General features: G+C 38.8%; 1 pseudogene across 1 annotated transcript; it reads right to left on the reverse strand.

Annotated features, from left to right (window-relative positions):
- Nucleotides 1–9,802: 9,802 nt before the first annotated feature.
- Nucleotides 9,803–15,102, reverse strand: LOC150065032 (enhancer of rudimentary homolog pseudogene; annotated as a pseudogene). Its single transcript, XR_016534730.1, has 2 exons — nt 15,063–15,102; nt 9,803–10,930 (listed from the first exon to the last, which is right to left on the reverse strand). The product of XR_016534730.1 is annotated as an enhancer of rudimentary homolog pseudogene (transcript).
- Between the last annotated feature and the right edge of the window lie 6,218 nt (nt 15,103–21,320).

The raw sequence follows: 21,320 nt of genomic DNA on the forward strand, positions 1-21,320 counted from the left end.
AAAGAATTCAGTAAAGAATCCAAGGTATGCCCTATGGAACAAGAAGGAAGGAAGAGTTGGGTAGGGGAGAATTAGGTGAGAATGTTGAAAGGGGTGATCAAGATATATTGTATTCATAAACTGCCTTGTTAAATGGCAACTCCTTTATACAACTCCTTAAAGATTTTTTTTAAAAAAATATCCCCAATTCACACCAACATTTGAAGACACCTGGTAACCCAAAAAGCAAAGGTGAGACAACAGGTTGAAAAGAAGATATTTGGGGGAGGCAGGGGGAATCAGTATAGGAAATAAACAGACTCCTGGTGTTGCTCCACACTAAGAAGTAGAATCCCTTCGATCCCTGAAGAAGACCTGCAGACTCCAGAATTTAATATACCAGGCATAAAGGATTACCAACTAAATATCAAGAGCTTATTTCATTTGAAAGTCTACAGATTAAACAGAGAAACTTCTCAAATTTTTCTTTATCTGACTAGTTACAGTATTCCATTAGTCCCATGTTTATTTGCCAAGCAGGGAATTGGAAAATATTTTTCTAAAACTGATCCACTTCAAAATAAAGGTTACCATGTGAGAATTTCTCACTAAAAAGTTGTATAATTATCTGATGACTCTAGGAAGCCTTCCTAACAATAAATATTAATGGCTTTTAATAAGCATTTGGCTAGCTCTATCAGCTAGGAATATACACCTTGGATCATTTAGAAGTAAATGTTCACATCCACACAAATAACCAACATAGAAATTTTAGCAAAAGAAGGTAGAAGGTAGAAAAAAAGAGTATAAAGGGAAAGTCAGAGAACTCTTCTAGAAAGTAAAAATAAGAAAAAGAAATTTAGACAAAAATAAGAAAATCAGAATATTAACCCCAGAACTCCATCATACCTACAGCTCCATCATACCTAAACTTTGAAAGAAAAGAAATACAAAAGGTTACCCACTAACATTTGATTAAAATGGCCCATCAGATGCCAAAAATGATAAATACAAAGGTCAACATTGAGACATACGTTCAGAAATTTCAGGATACTAGAAATAAGAAACAATCTTAAAATTTTTTCCAAAGAGGAAAATTTAACAAAGGGTCATAATTTTCACTACATTGCATATCCTGGCAAGAGTTAAAACTAGAAAAGGTTTTGAAAAGGAAATAAATTTCTGCTAAAATTCTGTAACCAGACAAGACATCCATTAAGTACGATGTAGGATTTTTTTTTAATCGAAACTATTTCTCCTCTTGAGAGTTTTCCAAGAAAAACTTTCAGGAGGATATGCTAAAGGAAAACCAAAAAATGTGTCAATAAAAAAGAAAGCTTAAAGTTGGACTCTGGTGACTCCTGCCTGTAATCCTAGCTACTCAAGAGGCTGAGATCTGAGGATTAAGGTTCAAAGGCAGCCTGGGCATGAAAGTCCGTGCTACTTTATCTTCAATTAACCACCAGAAAAATGGAAGTGGCACTGTGGCTCAGTGGTAGAGCACTAACCTTGAGCTGAAGCACTCAGGGATAGCTCCTAGACCCAGAGTTCAAGCCCCATTGCTAACCAAAAAGAATAGAAAAGCTTAGAAGAAAATGAACCCAACACAGAATAATGCTTCAGGAAGATGATGAAGCATTGTAAAGATAACAACTATAAATGAGGTCTTGGAGGTAGTGGGGTGTCAATCAAAAAGAATAAAGCATCCAGAAAAAAAATGTGATTGAGAGCAAGCAAACTAGCCCAGATTGAAGCAGAAATTTTTTAAGAAACTGTATATACAAGAATAAAATAAACTGAGATTTTATCTGATAAATTTATGTGGAAATCAAAATGAAGCATGTTATATTGGTTTTAAGGTGGGAGAAATTCATCAGTGGATTCAAAATTATATGAGCCAGTTAGCTAGGTACTGGTGGCTTATGCCTATAATCCCAGCTACACAAGAGTCTGAGGTCCGGAAAATCCCAGTTACCATCTTGGGCAAGAAAGTCCATGAGATCATGCCTCTAGTAGACTATAAAAATATATCCAGAAGTTCAGCAGTGGCTCAAATGGCAGGGTGCTAACCTTGTGCAAAAGAAGCTCAGGAGCAGGGACAGGCCCTAAATTCAAGCCCCAGAGGTAGCATGTGTGTACACGTGCACGCTCACCCCACACACACACATAAAAGTATATATATATATATGTGTGTGTGTGTGTGTATATGCATACATGTATATATGTGTATATAAATACAGATGAAAAAACAAGTGATAAAGAAGGAACACGAAGAGAGACAGAAACAATAGGAATATATTAAAAAAAATTATGTCCCAGTTTGATGAAAATGCCTACACTGACCAAGCCACTGTGGCTTCTGGCATACCCCCTGGCTGGATGGGCTTGGACTGTGGTCCTGAGACCAGCAAAAAGTCAGGCTAGGCAGATTGTATGGAATGGATCTGTGGGGGTATTTGAATGAGAAGCTTTTGCCCGGAGCACCAAGGCTCTCATAAATGAGGTAGTGAAAGCCACCTCTATGGGCTGCATCACCATCATAGGTGGTAGAGATACTGCCACATGCTATGCCAAATGGAACACAGAGGACAAAGTCAGCCATGTGAGCCCCAGGGGTGGCGCCAGTTTAGAGCTTCTGGAAGGAAAAGCCCTTCCTGGGATGGATGCTCTCAGCAGTGTTTAGGACTTTCCTGCCTCTTGGCTCCTGTACATGGCTCCTAAGTGAATTTAGTGTTTGCAGCAGCTCCATTTGGCGTTTGCTAAGACCTTTCCCCTACGTCAAGATTCAGCTAGTCGTCTACAGATGCAGCCCCAGGAACAGAGTTGCAAAGCTTTGTAGTTCATCTTGCACGTGGGATTTGCCTACATCCTTCAAGAGCTCACTTAAAATGTCTTGGTTACTAAACCACTGTGCATTCTAGAGTGTGTTGATATTTTGCTCCTTAAAAAGAAAGCAAGCTGTATTAACTTTCAGTGTGTTTTGATGTAGCTTATTCTGATTATCTTTGTCACTGTTCACTACCTAGCACTGAATCAGTATGATGAAATTCCATCTGTAGAGGGAAGTTGATGATGTATTAAAGAAATGAACTTTTTAAAAATTATGGCCAGACAAAATAATTGGTTGTAGTACAAAACATCATCACATGGGTTTGCCAAATTATATAAAGTATGGACTGGAAGAAAAAAAGTGGAAAAGAGATATAATGCTCATCTTTCACTCAAAGAGTCAATGAATGTCTAAAATTGAAAACTAAAGAGGTAGACATGCACATATTTTATTTGTAGTCAGTGATAAATACTGAAAAGACAACTTAAAAGTTTAAAGTCAATGCCCCTGGAAGCAAAACAGCAATGGTTAGGGATATCTAGGAAGGGATATAAACGTCTAAAAGTAAAAACAAGAAAATAAAATAGAGGACATTGGGGATTTTGTGATATTTTTAGCATAGTCATGCATTTTTCCTATAGATAAATTAATGTTTTAAAGACAGATAATTTCAAAACTTCAGTTTAATCCTTCAGGAATATGTAATACTGTACTATGAATCAAATCTAAACTCACAGTCCTGGGAAAACATAAACACATTTTCCTTTAATCATGGGTACTACTGAAGTTCTTTTACTTGGAAGAAAATCAATGATTCTTTTTATATGAGTGGAGTTATGAAACTGTTGCCTCTTTTTTTTTACCACTATAACATCAGTGGAATGATAATCAGCAAAATATTTTGTTAACTGTTTTATGATTCTAAGAAGTAAACCCACCCTTTGAGGAGCTTCTGAACATTTTGAAAGGCTTTTGGAGGTACCTACTGTTTAGAAAAATTCCAAGAATAACCCCTTTAAGTTATTGTAATTATTATCCAATCATTGTTTTAGATAGATGGGAGATGGCTTTATATCCAAATGTCGTTGGTACTGATGGAGATGTTTACTGCTTAGCTTAGTCATGTACGCTGGAAGTTTGTATAATTGGCTTATGTACTTGAGGAAGGAAGAGAAATCCATTTCCCAGAGGAAAGAATATTAATAAAGACTAGGTACTCTTTGGTCCCATTCTTTCATACAAGCTCACAATCACACTAGGGAGAATCTTTGGGACTTGAGTACCAACACTTGGACATGTGTGATGAGGACTGTTGTGATTGTGTTCTTCAGGCTGGAGAAGAAATGGTGGCACTGGGCCTTAACTGAGGCAGCTGAGACAGATAACTATGTTGGTGTTTAGTATATGGTATAGGGAAGGAAAGCTCTCATGCCCTGATGCTGATGAAAAAAAACTCAATGTGAAGATAACTTGAGGAATGGCTGTGAAAGAAGTTTCAGCCTCCGTGACAATCCCTACTAAGTAAATGGTTTTGTGCTGTACCCTAGATAACTCAACCCTGAGGTTACACTGTGTCTTAGCTTGAACAACAAGCATAGAGCTTGCCTGAACTCACATTTGATCAGAGGTGTCTTTATGTGACACACTTTGGGCAATGAGAGGCAAGCTTGGGGCCTGGATTATCAAAGAAAAGAAACCAAAGGAAATGGTCTCTTTTTCTTATGTTGGGATAAAGCTCTCATTTTGGAATAATCTTTTTTAGATGTTTTTTTCTTTTCATTCTTTTTTATTGTAATGTATAGATGGGTTACAGTTATATTCACCAGATAGTAGGTGCATTACTTCTCACACATTGATACCCCTTCTCATGCTTTTGTCCCCATTATCTTCCCCCCACCCCCTCCCAATCACCTTGTTTTCCCTCCTTCCCTTTCCTATTTCAAATAAACGTATAGACAATATGCCAGATGACAAAGACAGATATAGTAACAATATGAGATTAACCAAAGGGCAACAAAAGAGAAGAGAAATAACATAGTACATTAAGAACAACAATCACACAAGATAAAGCTCTTGTTTCCATATCCTGGAGATCCTTTCATTTAGCCTCATTCTATATGCCTTATGTTCCTAGGTTTTGCACTATTGTATAAGCTTGCTTTTCACCTTGAGGTGAAAATGAATATTTTGAGAGTGTGTAGAAATATTGTCCCTGTGTAAGATCATGAATGAACCACTGATTTCCCATGAAAATGATTGATAATTTTATCAATTTGATTTGGATCTTACCTCAATTTTTAAAACTTCTCAATGCAATTGCTACAAGTTTATACTCAAACATACAACCAATTATGGTTATTTCTCATGGAGAAAAATATTAGTCAAAAATAACTTAAAAATATATTTACATAGGAAAGAAAATAATGTTCAGAAAAACATTACACACACACACATATATATATTTATATATATGAGAGGGAGAAAGAGAAAGAAATAGAGAAAGGAAAATTGGGAAAAAAAACATGAGAAGGGGTATCAATGTTTGTGAAATAATGCACCTTCTATCTGGCAAATATAATGTAACCCTTCTATTAATTACAATAAAGAAGAATATTAAAAAAGAGAGAAAGGAAAAAGAAACTTGTATCTGAAAACCTAACAAGAATATTAATTCAGTATGATAATACCCAACAAAGATACTCTGTTTAAAAATATATTGCCCTGAAAGATTAAAAAAAAGCACGTACATCGTGATGGCTTTTTAGAACATTGTTGAAAACAAGAAATTTTCTGAGAAAATGAAGCAAGCAATGTGATTAATTCATTTATGAGTTTGGTCTTATTACAGCCATTACCTTCTAAGTGGAGATATAACACAAACAATGCTTTTTTCTTAGACTGTTCTTATCAATTCCAGATATTAAAATAATTATTTGAAGCTATTATAGCCCGCAGCCACAATGAAATAGCATAGGAACCATAGAGCTTGGTAAAACAAAACATATAAGTAGTTCACGTGGCTTATCAGCCCCTTGCCAGATTAAAAAGGAGTATCATCCAAGAAACAAACACATTTATCCTGAAGAAAAGAACGTTTGCATTTGTATAATGTGAAATTATTCTTGTACTAAAAGATCCTGTTGTTGAAGAAACTTAATGTATTTCTCCCCAAAACAATTTTTAAATGGTACTTCAATGCTGGCATTTCTTTTGCACAGAAAAAGGAAACAAAAAAATCATCTATTCCCACAGTCTAATAAAGTTTTAGGAGTAATGGTTCTTCCACAGAGATCAAAGCCATCCACTATTAACATGCACGATTTCTCGATAATATTAAAAGCAATGCAGTTACACTTATGGTAATTGATAGGTTCTTACCAGATAATGATCATGGGAAGAGAGTTTAAAACATAAAACCAAACATCCTTGGTACTTTTCTAAGTCAAGAAAATGATTTGTAGCTTGGCTTTGCAACAGCAGACCCCAGAGTCTGTCTGTCCAATTACTGGCAGGGAAAGTGGACACAGAATGTTGCATGGAAATTCCACATCCCTCTGGGTTCACTAATGTTGCTTATCTCTACCAAACCAGAAAAAGAAGTTCTTGCCTTTGGAAATGAGTAGATTGCTCAGTTAACATGGCAAAGAGAGCCATGCATAGCCAACATGAATTCAGTTCACAGCTCATCTCAAACTCTGGTTTCAGCCTATTTTAATCATGTCCAATGCTTATTTCATACATTGGTTACACGATATCCATAAGTGAAGATAATAAACAATCTCTGTGTTCAGAGTGACAACGTATATACCCCCTAGCTAAGAGTCCATGTTTTCTGACAGAGGAAACAGAATGTACCTTGATTTAACTCAGCTATTAGGGTTATTGGTTTGTATCTTATTTATGAACCGAATTCAATATAACCAGAGAATATATTCAAGTATAAGAAGAAAAAGATCACATAGTACCTTAAGAACAACAATCATTCATTATATGGCTTATGTTTCACTTTGTTATCTGATATATCCGATATATTTGTATTTGGTTATTTGAAATTGTATAGGGAACGGGGGAAAACAAGATGAGCGGTGGGGGTGGGGGGGAGGGAAATGGGGACCAAGACATGTGAAAGGGTATCAATGTCTGGGAATTAATGCACCATCTATCTGGCAAATATCATGTAACCCTTCTATTAATTACAATAAAAATATATTTTAAAAAAAGAAGAAAAAGATCATTCACTCCTTATTATGTGACAGATAACAGGGGATGGGGTGGAGGGTGTCACACAAAAGTTAGTCAGTTTACCAGATATTGGAGAACACAGTTTAATGTGTACATGGTCATGCAGAAAACCACATCTGAGCCTTTAATGGAGCATAATTATTTTCATGAACAGAGAAGATAATCCATGTGGTTGGCAAACTTAAAAACCAATGAGCAGGCAGAAATGTGAATAGCATTATTAATCAAGGCTATTAGGGACGCTGAGATTATGACTACTCTGTACTTATTTATATTTTTAATTTTCTCCACATAAATATATGTTGCCTTTACAGTAAAAAAATCAATAACTTCCTTTATTCTTTTTAATTTAAATATTTAATAGCATATGCCATCAATGAAGAACAATACCTGTTTTTTTTAACTGTCTTCTTCAGAGTATATATATATTTGGGCTCCTCATCCAAAAATTTTCTTAAAATTTCACTTTAAATTTTCTTTCATAAAATTTCACTGAGTCTATGCGTGCGTGTGTGTGTGTGTGTGTGTGTGTGTGTGTGTGTGTGTGTGTGTGTGTCTGTGCCATTCATGGGGATTAACCTTAGGGACTTATGTTCTTGCTTGGTTTTTTTTGCAGCTCAAAACTGGTGCTCTACCACGCCTCCACTTCTGCTTTTTGCTAGTTAACTGGAAAACCTTTCATATTTGTTTACTCAGGAAGGTTTTGAAATTGGTTTCTCAGAACTCAGCCTCCTAAGTTGCTAAAATTAACAAATATGAGCCATTGTTGCCCATTTCCAGGGAGGGGTGTGTGTGTGTGTGTGTGTGTGTGTGTGTGTGTGTGTGTGTGTGTGTGTGTGTGTGTGTGTGTGTAAACTATGTAAATTACTGAGAATTTACTATATACAAAGTTCTATGCAAAGAAAATTAAGTCACATAGAGGTTATTTTTATTTTTCCCTTTCACACACACTCAATCTACTTTCCTTTAATCATTGTTCATTTTTTCCTCAAGCTTTAATAAATCTTAAGTTTATGTTGTTTTTTATGTTTCTTACTGAGTTCTATATCCCCAAAGCCAAGAGAGGTTTGGTGTGATTGAGAGACTCATGGGGGAGGGGGAACTTCCCATCAATGAGAGCCTCTCTTGTGATGTTCCCACAACTGATTATACTGTGTTAGCCTGCTGCTTGTTTGAATTACACTTACTAGAGAGTTGACCTCGTGCTGCTTTGGCTATAGGAGATCCCCAACTCTGACAGGTGGTAGGAGCAGAAGTCAGAACACACTGATGACATGTTTTCCCAAAATTAAAGATAACCAGATATATGCTGGCATATACCTGTTATCTGTCCCAAACATGAACCTTTAATAGCCACTAGTGTGATTTCCTTTTCAGGAGCTTACACGTGCATTTGAATTTATGATGATAGCACCACTACACATTATTGATGTGTGTGTGTGTGTCTGTCTGTGTGTGTGTTGGGGGAGGGTGTCAGTCGTAAATCTGAAGCACACTGCTCACATTGAATATGGCTTCCAGCATTCCTTTAAGACACTGGCTCACATGCATAGGTGTCGGTGTGCACATGCATGAACTGCCAGTGACCTTTGTGGGCCAGGAAAGTTGAAAGGTTTCTTATGTGACTGGATCTGGCTTATTAAGTTCAAAATTGAGTAAGGAAATTAATTTCATTAGATCCATGTCAGCAGGAGAAGCAGGCCCAGATCTAAAGATGAACCTGTCTCATTAGGATTAGCTTTATCCTATGCCTTTACATGTAGGTAGAAACAAGTTCTACCTATCATTGATTTTACAAATGGAAATCTCCACCAGTTTAAAAGAAAATGTTTACCTGTATGTATGTCTAGCTAGTTTCAGGATGACGAATTCAACCAATCACTCACAAAGAAAGGGAGAAAATGGAATGGCCATGTTTTTCCCTTCACAGGGAAATAGGAGAGCCATCCATGTATGCTGTAGAGTTCATGAGAAGAATGAAGTGTACACAGCAGGTCTTACCTCAGTCACAAAAGGGAGAGGTGGTTCTCTGTGTCTGTGCTGAGCTGTTTTCCAGAACACAAATATGCAGCAACTTTCCAATCCCTGGTAATCAAGATCAAGGAAAGAAGTGGGGATCCGAGACATGTAACCACGACAGTTTACATCACTGCTACTGAGGCTGGGTGAGACCGTAAGGAACACTCAGTTGAATACTTCAGTGTTTTGCTTCCTTTTCATTGCTTGGCGACAGAGTGAATGATGAAAGCTCAAGGTACCTGACAAAAGGGTATATTGTTGACCAAAATGGTGTTGAGTAGTAGTAGCAGTAATATAAAAAGAAACACCACCATTTGTGTGATTTAACCTCTACAGGTCTCATCTGGAGCAGAATAAGACCTATTTTGAAGAGCTCCATGATTAGAAATCACATAGCCCCAGGTACTCTCTGCGCTTTGTTTGCTTAACCATATTGCCTCACTCCCTGGCCCACACTAAATCCTGAACTGTTCTCTTTCAATTTGGAGAGGAGACAGACAGACAGACAGACAGACAGACAGAGATGGTAATGTGTGTGTATGTGTTGTTTGCATGGGCTGCATGTACTTGAGTCTTTGTCTAGCAAGACAAAACATCTTGAAATTCATTTTGAGAACCACCAGAGGTCTCACCTCCTGCCTCGTGGAGAAAGTTTGTCTGTCCTAAGAACTTCCAAGCTGATTCACAGAGAGAAATATTTTTTTAAAAAAAGACAAAATCTTTTTACATATATACTTAACTAAAGAACATTTATTTACTTTGCACTGAATTTTTTTCCCCTGAGGGCGTCACTACACTGTGTCACCACTACCCTCTCCTATCATCTACAAGGATTTGTTGGCTGAATGCTATAAAGCAGCTTGAACAGTCTGGAGAACCACACGAACTGACAAAGAAACGACTTCCATCTAAATTCTCATCACAGATGAAAACAGAAAACAAAAGGGCCCGAGGGGCTTCCCCACCATTTCCTCTAATACATTCAGTCCTAGCTGCAGAAACAGCATCCAAACCCCAACCCCATTCCCTGAGCCCTAAAGGTGTGTGGTGGGGATGGAGGTGGGGGTGGTGGTCTTCCAGCTTAATTATTCCCGGGCCTTTGCGCCTGCGCACGAAGAAGCGTGTAGATCTTCCCTTTGATCCAGTCTTTATTGTACGGCTGGTAGGTGTGGGTATCAGCTCTGTAAACCAGGCAGCTGAGGTCCGCCAGGTGGTCGACGAAGTCAAACAACTGGCTGGTGTCGTAGGTGATGGAGGGGCAGCTGGGGCACCTCCTCTTCAGATGTTCCTCGTACATCTTGCAGACGCCTTCCATGCATTCGCTCACCGAGTCGTAGTCGGCGTAGGTTCTGCCCTCCGGCCTCATGGAGGGCTGCACCAGCAAGATGGTGTGAAACGCACCGTCTGAGGGCGCATCCAGAGAAGGGCAAGAGGCCGAGGGCTTCCCGTCCATGCTTACTGGGGAGGCATGGTTGGTAGGTCAGGTCAAGGTCAGCCTTTCCTCTGCCCTTCACACTATCTCCTTGGGGGCTGGTTGATGTCTGGGCGCTGAATCCTCCAACCAAACGCTTTGCTCCTCACCACCCTGGCCATCCACCAGACTCAGCCACAACGCCACCAACTGCCAATCTAAGAATCCTGGCACTGTCCAGCTCCCAGGGTGGGGGTGGGGAGGGGGGATTGTTCAGCTTCCTCCTTCCTGGCTCTTCTGCTGGGCTTCTGTCACTAGCATCCCATAGATTTCATACAAGGCAGGAGGACTCCAGGAATAAGCGGTGGACCAATGTTCTCTTTCCAATCTGATCTCCTAATTCGTAACAACTCCCAGCATCCCATTTTGTCCACCAGAAGCACCAGAATCTTAAACGGAATCAAAGGAGTTTGTCAAAAAAATGCTTTAAATTTTTTTTTTACATACACAACATTTGGTTTCACTTCATTGGAATGTATCTTCAAAGAGTACATTTCATCTTGACTCTATTTCTAAACGTCTCCTGTGGAACTCTGAAAATGAGTGACTGATTTTGATGTACATCCAACTCAAGATGCATAATATACTATTATATAGGCTGTTCCATCTGGGAAACACTGAGAGATAAAGGAAATAATTTGGTTATTTGCTTCCCACAAATTACTGCTCTGAAAATTAGGGTTTTTTTAGTGTAGAAAATGAGATCGTATTTAATGCTTTTTAATCGGGCTTAGCTTTTTCAGATATTCCAAGGACTTAAACTGGCTATTGATTGACATATAGCAAAACCACTACAGTATATCCTATACAGGAATTCAGATGATGCAAATAAGAACTTAATTAGTTGCCAACCTGCAACCAGAGTAATTCTTAAGAGTTATCTTCAGAAACTTGTGAGCCAAGAAAAATAGAGATACAGCTAAGGTACCTAGCATGTATTAGGAAATAATAAATTCCTTCTAATTATAATCACTCTGGCTAGCAATAAACGGGAAAGGGCCAAACACACCTTCAGCAAAAATGTGTTTCATGGACAGAATGTACTGGGAACTGAACTCACTTTTAAAAATTATAGCTTATAGATTGAAAATTCCATGAAGAACAATAAGGTAAAACTCATATTTGTACGGCTACATGCCTTTCTCGTGCAGAATGTAATGCTTCTGAAAAGAGAAGGCGCCTGTCAGTTTGGTTACTTGGTTTTGAAAGTTTAATGATCTGGATTTGTGCTTTGTTATCTTTTTTTCTTACATATTTAAGCAAAATGTTGCACAACTTTTAAAAAAAATTATCAGAAGACCAGCCTGCTTCAACAAATGGATGAAAATGGCATATTTTGCCTTCTTTGTCAAAAAAAATATGTTTCTGCTTTTATTGCTAACCAGGAAAAAATTGAACATGTGCATACTGTCTTAGACAGAATTCTCTAGAATAACAGAACCACTTGGTAGAGGGGGAGAAGAGCTGGCTCACATGACCATGGTGGTAGGTAAATGCACAAATCTGCAAGCTAACAGCACAGCCAGAATGCTGAAGCTCCAGCTCAGAGAAAGAAATAGGGAAAGGGGGAGGGAGCAGGTGGAATAAAGATCCAAACATTAAATGAGGCACACCCACATGACACTGAAATCCATCTAAGTTGAATATACTTAAACACCCTGTAGGTAACATAAAATTAAGCATCCCTTAAACATCTATTGCCTCAAAGCCAAGCCCCCTCCACAAACCCAGAGGTCATCCATTTGTGTTTAGTGTGTTCTCTTTTACTCTTCTAGCTTCTTGCTTATCCTTTCTTTGAGGCTAACCTTGGACTGCTGAAGGTAGGAAAAGATGCTGAAAAGTACTGGGAAGTGAGTTAGAAAAGAGCCCATCCTTCATTAATGAGGTCTAGGAGTTGGTAGAGGATGTCTTTGGAACATTCAGAGACCCACTCCACTATCTTGAGGGAGAGATAATGATAGATCTGGTGACTTTTCTGGCAGCACCTTCCCTGTCTCATACTTCCACTCTTGCAATTCTTCCTGGACTCACTTCCCCCCAAACATTGTGTTTTTCTTAAGCAAAGGCCATTTGCAAGCAGATTGCTTTCATGCCACAGTGTGCCCTTCCCTTCCTGTTTCTCCCTTCTCCTAATGTCAGTCTTGAGTTCCTATAAAGAATTTTCTTGGGCTGGGAGCGTGGCCTAGTGGTAGAGTGCTTGCCTAGCATGCACAAATCCCTGGGCTCAATTCCTCAGCACCACATATGCAGAAAAAGCCAGAAGTGGTGCTATGGCTCAAGTGGTAGAGTGTGTTAGTCTTGGGAAAGCCTAAGGCCAGTGCCCAGACCCTGAGTTAAAGCCCCAGGCCTGGCAAAAAAAAAGGGGGGGAATTTTATTTAGCATTTCTCTTATCTGTTTGCTTGCTTACTTACTTGTACTGGGCTTGAACTCACAGCCTTGCACACCTGCTGGACTTTTTTCATTCCAAGCTGGTGTGACATTGCTTGAGCCGTTGCTCCACTTCAGGCTTTTTGCTGGTTAGTTGGTGATAAGAGTCCTAGATATGTGTCTTTAGTAACTGACTAATTTTTTTTTCTTTTCTGGAGCTGACTTCTAACCACAGTCCTCAAGTCTCAACCTATTGAGAATCCAGATTACAGGCATGAGTAACCAGTGCCCTGATGTGGTTGTTTTGTTAAAGATGATATCTAGATTGAAGAAGGAAAAAAAAGGAATTGGTAGTAAGGGATCATTTGTTTTTTTTTTTTTTACTTTTTTAATCCAGGGATTTAACTTATAATTTATCCACACAAACCTAGTGATCTCATTTTTTGGAAAATTAATATTTTCTCTTCATAAATATAGAAAGGCCGTCCAATTGTTTCTATAAATCTGGCAGCGGGGGGTGGGGGGAATCACTCATAGGCAGAGATGATCAGTCTGACCGTTCATAGAGAACAAGTACATGAATGAATGAATGACTTCCATTTGTTGAATTAAGCACATAGAGAGCTCAATGGAAAGGCGTTGAACTGAATGTTAGTGTCCCAGTGGGAAGTCTTAGCCCCACTTTCAGCATCATCAAGAGAAATGCCCACTCAAGTCACATCACCACTGTGCCTTAGCTTAAATCCAAAATTTATACCCAATGTAAATTCTTAAAAGGGGCTCAGAAATCTGTGGACTCTCAATTATCTTTTCTTTTTGAAGGAAAGAAGATAATCCAAACTGGAGTCTAGGCCTTCTTACATTTTAGAATTAGAAACTTTTTATCAAAATGAACTTCTAGAACTCCAATTATAGAATAATAGAAGATAATGAAAAACGTTATTTTCATTTAATTAGTCAAAAAATATTTCTTACAGAACAGATGCTTCCAAGTAGTGAAGATTCATCATTAAACACATAGACCAAAAAACTCACAACCATGTCAGAAAAAGAGATACTCTAAGGCTGGAGGTATGGCACAAGTAGTGGAGAACCTAACTAACAAGCAGAAGGCCCTTAGTTCAAATCCTAGTCCTATGAAAGACATGGGGGGAGGGAAAGAAGGAACAAAAAATGGGAAAGAAAAACAGCAAAAGCCAGCTGCTCTGAGCTATAAAGTACCAGGAGGAGAAGGCTGACCTTGGCCTCTTCCGTAAAATTATTTGTCCTCCTTTCCCCCAGTCCTTCAGAATCTGTATCTGTGGGTCTCCAGGAAGGTGAGAGGAATGTTAACTGAGTCCTCCAAAGTGTATGAAGTAGGTGATACTGAGTACACTGTAAAATACTGCTATAGAATTTCCTAAGACTCCAAGAACGTATCTTTACATGCTACAATTTCTCTAGGAACTGTCATTCATTCTGATTCTCAAATGGTCCCACCATGAACACATATGATGAGACATTACTATTTGCGTATCATTGAATTAGAATCTATGGAATACATGAAGTTTGTTGGAGATATTCTTTGTGCTAAAGACATAATCATCAAATAAAAGTACTAAACTATTTTTTTGTCGGTTGTAGGGGTTGAACCCAGGGCCTGGCTCCTTTACTCGTTTTGAGCAAGAATGGTGCTCTCCCACATCAAGCCATACCACCACTTCTAGGTTTATGGTGGTTAATTGGAGATAAGAGTTTCCCAGACTTTCCTGCCCAGACTGGCTTTGAACTTCGATCCTCAGATCTCAGGCTCCTGAATAAGCTGATTACAGGCATGAGCCACCAGTATCCTGCTAAACTTTTTTAGATCCTAAATAAATCTAAACTATTTTAGCAGTAAATAGATGAGGACTTGTTTAATTGTTGTTCAAGCAAATTCCCAAGATGTTTGGTATATCCTCTGCAAGTGAAATCCTAAAAATCTTCAGCACACTGCTGTCACTGTTTCTTCTTCTCAAGTAGCTGTTCATAAAAGATGAGCTTTGTGACTTATATTTATCATCACATCTATTGCTGCCACCACAGAACTGGTTATGTGGTAGTATTTGCTTATGATAGCCCTAAGTGAATGAATGAATGAATGAGTGAGTGAATGAATGAACAAATAAACTGACCTGTGTGAATATCCTCACCTCTCTCATCTCATGGTGCAGCTTCCCTTTGAAGTCCTCGATTCTAATACTGAAAGACAGAAAACAGGGAATGAAAGGGAAACCAGCCAATTATTGACAGCTGCATCCAAAAACTGCCCAAAAATAATTACAGAATTCTCTTTACCACATGGCTTCATGGCTTGAAGTCCTGGATTTGGCTACATTTCAAATCAATTCTGCAAAACATCTATGTATTAAAGTGAGAGGTGGATATAAGGCAGTTTATATGAGCGGGCTGATTCCCCCAGACTTGGGGTTAAGGAGGACACTTGAATTCCACTGCAGACCTTATCACCTTTCACATAATCCCCTTAAAAAGCATGATGATGATAATGATGAAGGTGACCTGGGAACGCCTTTGACTGATAGCTTAACTACCACTGCCCTCTACTGGAGAGAATTAGAATACAGCCAATGTAATTTTTTTTTCAGATTCTGTAAGAAGGAATCCAGTTATTCTTATTTAGAAATATCCAAATTTAAAACTAGAATAGGTACTTGGTTCTGTTTCTTCAACTGTCTCTTCCTGACTTTATTAAGAAACTCATGATATTTTGGTCATTGTAGACTTCTTTCCATTTCATTTTTCTATGTTCTCTTTCAAAATGTTGCTTTTAGTTTTTTAATATTTTTATTGTAATTAATAAAAGGGTTACATGATAGAAGGTGCATTAATTCACATACACTGATACCCTTTCACATGTCTTGGTCCCCATTACCCTCCCCCCCACCCCACCCCTCATCTTGTTTTCCCCCTTTCCCTATCCAATTTCAAATAACCAAATACAAATATATCCAATATATCAGATAAAAAAGTGAGATACTGTAACAATATGAGATAACCAAGGGACAGCAAAAGATATGAGAGATAACATAGTACATTAAGGAAAACAATCATTCATTATATGGCTTTTGTTTCAATATCCTGGAGGTCCTTTCAATTAGCTTCCTACTATATGGCCATATGTATCAAGGTTTTGCTCTATTGCAAATCTCTGCTAGTGGAGCCCAAGGTTTCTACAGAGTATGACAAATGAGGGAAACCATTGAGCCTAAGTTCCTTTGCGTCTGGCTTACTTCACTTCATATGATTTTTTCTAAGTCTTTCCATTTCCTAACAAATGGGGCGATGTCGTTTTTTCTGACAGCAGCATAGAATTCCATTGTGTACAAATACCACATCTTGTTGATCCACTCATCAACTGAGGGACATCTAGGTTGGTTCCATATCTTTGCTATGGTGAATAATGCTGCAATGAACATTGTTGTACTAGTGGATTTAGTATGCCCTAGTTTCTGGATGGTTGGGTAAATGCCAAGTAGTGGAATTGCTGGGTCATAGGGGAGCTCTATGTTTAGCCTTTTGAGGCACTGCCATACTGCTTTCCATAGTGATTGAAGGAGTTTGCACTCCCACCAACAGTGTAGTAGTGATCCCTCCTGGCCACATCCCCTCCAGCATCTGTTGTTATTCGTTTTCCTGATCCTGGCCATTCTAACTGGAGTGATTTTGTTTTGATTTGCATTTCTTTTATGACCAGAGATGTTGAGCATTTCTTCATGTGTCTATAGTCACCCTGCACTAGAATTAACTCCAAATGGATCAAAGACCTGGGGGTAAAAGCTGACACACTGAAAACTTTACAAGAAGGAATAGGAGATACACTAGGCCTCCTTGGCACAGGTCGAAACTTTCTTAATAAGGACCAAGAATCACAACAAATCAGAGAAAGGTTGGATAAGTGGGACTGCATTAAACTGCAGAGCTTTTGTATGGCAAAGGACATAGCTAGTAAATTAATTAGGAAGCCTACAGAGTGGGAGAAGATCTTCACCAACCAAACAACGGACAAAGGCCTCATATCTAAAATATATCAACAGCTCAAAAAATTGAATCACTCCAAAACTAATCTCCAAAGTAACAACCATCCCATTAGAAGATGGGCCAAAGACTTAAAGAGAGTCTTCTCTGAAGAAAATGTTGCTTTTAATATACATGTAGTAATTGAATATACTTTAGGTACGCAGTGTGGTATTTTGACACATGTATACTTTGTGTACCAATCAAATCAGAGTAAGTAGCATGAATCAATTCTTCATGGTGAGAACATTCAAAATCCTTTTTTCCACTTGCTTTTCGTGTGTGTGTGTGTGTGTGTGTGTGTGTGTGTGTGTGTGGTGTAAAAAGGCTTAAAGTCACAACCTCTTACATAGATATTTTGTTCCAGGCTGATCTCTACCACTTGAGCCATACCTTCACTTCTGGCTTTTGGATGGGTAATTTGAGATAAGAGTCTCATGAACGTTTCTGGCCAGGCTGGCTTCGAACCATGATCCTCCAAGCTCAGCCTTCTAGGTGTCCAGGATTGCAGGTAGACGCCACTAGCACCTGGTTACCTTCCAGATATCTTGAGATATTCAGTACCATTTTGTTAGAACTCATCTCCTTAGTGTGCAACAGACACCAGATTTAATGTTACCTAATTCTACTATCAGATCCACTGACCACTCCCTGTCTGCCCCGCTCCCTCAAACTCTGATACTCACCTCTGTCAATTTTAATATTTAAAGATCATATCAAATAATTGCAGTTTCCACAGAGAAGATTAGCTATCTATTGTGTGAGGCAATGACACCTTAACATGCAAGCACATGTGAATGTGTGTATGTGTGTCCATATGTATGTGCATATATACATATGTACATGAATATTTGAGTAACTTTTAGGTCTAGCTTCCAAATATAAATGAAAACACAATATTTGGCTTTTGAGCTTGGCATATCTTATTCAACCTGATATTCTATGCAATTCCATCCACTTTCCTTCAAATGACATGATTTGCATTTACTGCCCTGTAGGAACCACAAGGTTGAGAATTAGACTAGAAACAGGAAGACATAGAGACTTGCTATGGTAAAAGATCCAGAAAGGGATGAGAGTGTCTGGAATTAGATTAACAACCAAAGGAGTTGAGAATAGTGAGTGTTTTAAACACTATTAGCAAGAGCTGCTTGATGGATGTATGGTGCTGGGGATAGAATGTGTATATTTTCTTTTGCAAAACTAGATTGTTAAAGTCCAAATCTCCAGCCTGGACACATTTATGAGAAAGAAAGTATGGTTAACTGGAGGTCATAAAGGTGGGACTCTGACCTCACACAGTTAGTGTCCTTATGAAAAGACATACCAGGAAATTTTTTTCTTGCTTCTCTCTGTCTCTATCTGCCTTCTGAAGGTAACCACTTCAAGGTAGGAAGAAACCTCTTTCAAAATTAAATTTACAGGCAGACATCCGTGTTTTAGGCCTGTAATCCTAGCTGATATCTGAGGATCACAGTTCAAAGCTATGCCAGGAAGGAAAGTCTATGAGACTCTTAACTCTAAGAAACCACTACAAAATCAGAAGTGGCATTGTGGCTCAAAGTGGTAGTGATAGTGGTAGAGTGCTAGCCTTGAGGGGAAAAAAATAACAAAAAAAAGATGCTTAAGCCCTGAGTTCAAGCCCCACGATCACAAAATTAATTTTAAAAATACACCTAAACTAAATTTACCAACACCATGAGAAAATAAAGATGTTACAGAAGCGACTGAGTGTATAGGCTATTTTCTGTTTTCTTGTAGTAGCCTGAAAAGACTAACATTGATGGGAACTCAGGTATGGGGAAAGTCAAATGGGACCCCAGATTTCTTCGGTTTCCTCTAGGTAGCCTGGAGCACTAGCCACTGGCAAAGAAGCCAGGACAAACAGGGTTTGTGTGGAGGGGAGAAAAGGGAACATCCCCAAGCATCTAGTACCTATGGGCCACCCAGATATAGACCCCCAGTAAATAGCTAAGTAAATTTGAAGCAGGAGGTGGGACAGAGGAATAAGCTGAACAGAGACACTTGGGAATGAACAGCATGTAGGTGATTATTAAAGCTTTGACATTAGATGAGACATTTTTTCAGGAAGAGAATGAAGATAAAATGTAAAGAGAGCAAAGGTTGAGGATGCAAGCTTAAAACAAGCAACACAAGACAACTTGTTGGAAATGACCATATTTACTATGAGGGGACTAGGAAGGATGGGAAAAATGGGAGTTAAAAGGGTGGGGAAGGCTGGGAGTTTGGCCTAATGGTAGAGTGCTTGCCTAGCATGCAGGAAGACCAGGGTTCGATTCTTCAGTACGACATACATAGAAAATAGCCGGAAGTGGTGCTGAGGCTCAAGTGGTAGAGGGCTAGCCTTGAGAAAAAAATCTCTGGGACAGCACCCAGGCTCTGAGTTCAAGGCCCAGGACTGCCTCCCACCCCAAAAAAAAGAAAACATCCAAGAGAATGGTGGAATGAGAGGGGGGTAGAGGGTTGGTATCAAGACAGAGGGCATGGGCAAAAGTGTTAAATGCAATTGGAAAATAAGTTCAATAAAAATCACTGATATAGCAGTGGGGACAGTGCTGAAAATATGAGAAAGACAATTCTTGGTGAGACTGCATGGCAGAATAAATTCCAACATAAATAACAACCAAACAATGACAAGAGAAATAAGGTCAATTCATATTTGCAAATATTTTTACCCTTGAGTTGTAATTTTAATAGATGTAAATAGTAAGACAGAATTCATTACTAGAAGGCATAAAAAGATACTTTATTTGTGCAATGCTATTTTTTAAATTAGGCCATTTTGGCAGGTTAGAAATGAAGTCACATTTCAACCTCGTATGCTGCTAGATTGGTATGTTTTGTTCAGATTAGATTTTAATAGAAATGGAACCTTGTGAATCTCAGAGCTTTCAGAGCTGTTGTTTACCGGGAGACTTGAGAACAACTATAAACACATTCTGACACCAGGTGACTTCCAAAGACATTTTCTCTGCGAACTATAACATTGCTTATCATTAGTATAATTCAAGGATAATACTATTCTGTATATTATTATTATCAGAGGATCTATATTGACCCAGACCCTCACCAGTCTACTATTGGAATATGTCTCTGGATTATAGTAAGTTCTAGGAAGCACTACCCTTCTCTCCTTCCCTTTTCCTCTCCCTCTATTCCAGAGCAAAGAGCACTCAAGCAACAGCTAACAAAGCATAATTGGTGTTATTCTGCAGTCTGTTCACCTGAGAATTCATTCCACCACAAATAGTCTTTTCCTGCTCTCAAAATTCCTCTCTCCTCAAGGATGTGGTCCATTCAAGACCCATTACCTTCTCCCCTTCCCTCCGATTTCCTTCCAGTCCTCCCACATCCAGGGAGACTTTCTCTTGTCTTTATGCAAGAGAACTGGCTCTCAGACTCACATAGTCTACCAAACTGTCTTTACTTCAAAAACGCAAGAGTTTAAAACCAGCTGAGTACTGATGGCCCACAACTGTAATTCTAGCTACTCAGGAGGATGAGATCTATGGATTATAGTTTGATGCCAGCCTGGCCAGGAAAGTCCATGAGACTCATATCTCCAATAAACCACTCAGAAAAGGCCACAAGTGACACTGTGGTTCAAGTGGTAATGTGTTAACCATGAGCAAAGAAAGCTAAGAGACAGTGTCTAGGCCCTGAGGTCAAATCCCAGTTTTGGAAGAAAAAGAAAAGAAGAGGAGGAGGAAGGGGAAGGAGAGGAGGAGGAGGAAGAGGAGGAAGAAGAGGAGGAGGAGGAGGAGCAGGAGGAGGAGGAGAAATGCAAAACTAATCTGCATATGAGAGCATCATAATTTGTAACCTCCATGTACCACCTTTTAAAGTTCAGAAAATGAAAAGAGAAAATATCATTGCATACCATAGATACAATTTGATAACAGTATTTGAAATGGCTCCATAAATTCCATGAAGTGACTATACCATAATTTATTTAAACAATTCCCAGTTTGGGGAAATTTACTAATTTTTTTCAGATTTCATTTTTTTTTTGGCCAGTCGTGGGCTTGAGCTCAGGGCCTGAGCACTGTCCTTGGACTTTCTCAAGGCTAGAGCTCTACCACTTGAGCCTCAGCACCATTTCTGTCTTTTTTCTATGTATGTGGTACCGAGGAATTGAACCCGGGTCCTCATGCATGCTAGGCAAGCACTCTACCCCTAGGCCAAACTCCCGGCCCTCAGATTTCATTTTTATAAACAAATCTGGATGGACATTTTGTGTGGCAAGTCTCAAGATATTCTTCATATTAAACTCTCACAGGGCTTGGGAATCTTTTTTTTCTACCAAGGGCCTTTTTTGCTTTTAACACCATTCACAA

Source organism: Megascapheus bottae, chromosome 3, assembly GCF_031878675.1.
Source record: "Megascapheus bottae isolate mThoBot1 chromosome 3, mThoBot2.hap1, whole genome shotgun sequence".
NCBI classification, from domain to species: domain Eukaryota; kingdom Metazoa; phylum Chordata; class Mammalia; order Rodentia; family Geomyidae; genus Megascapheus; species Megascapheus bottae.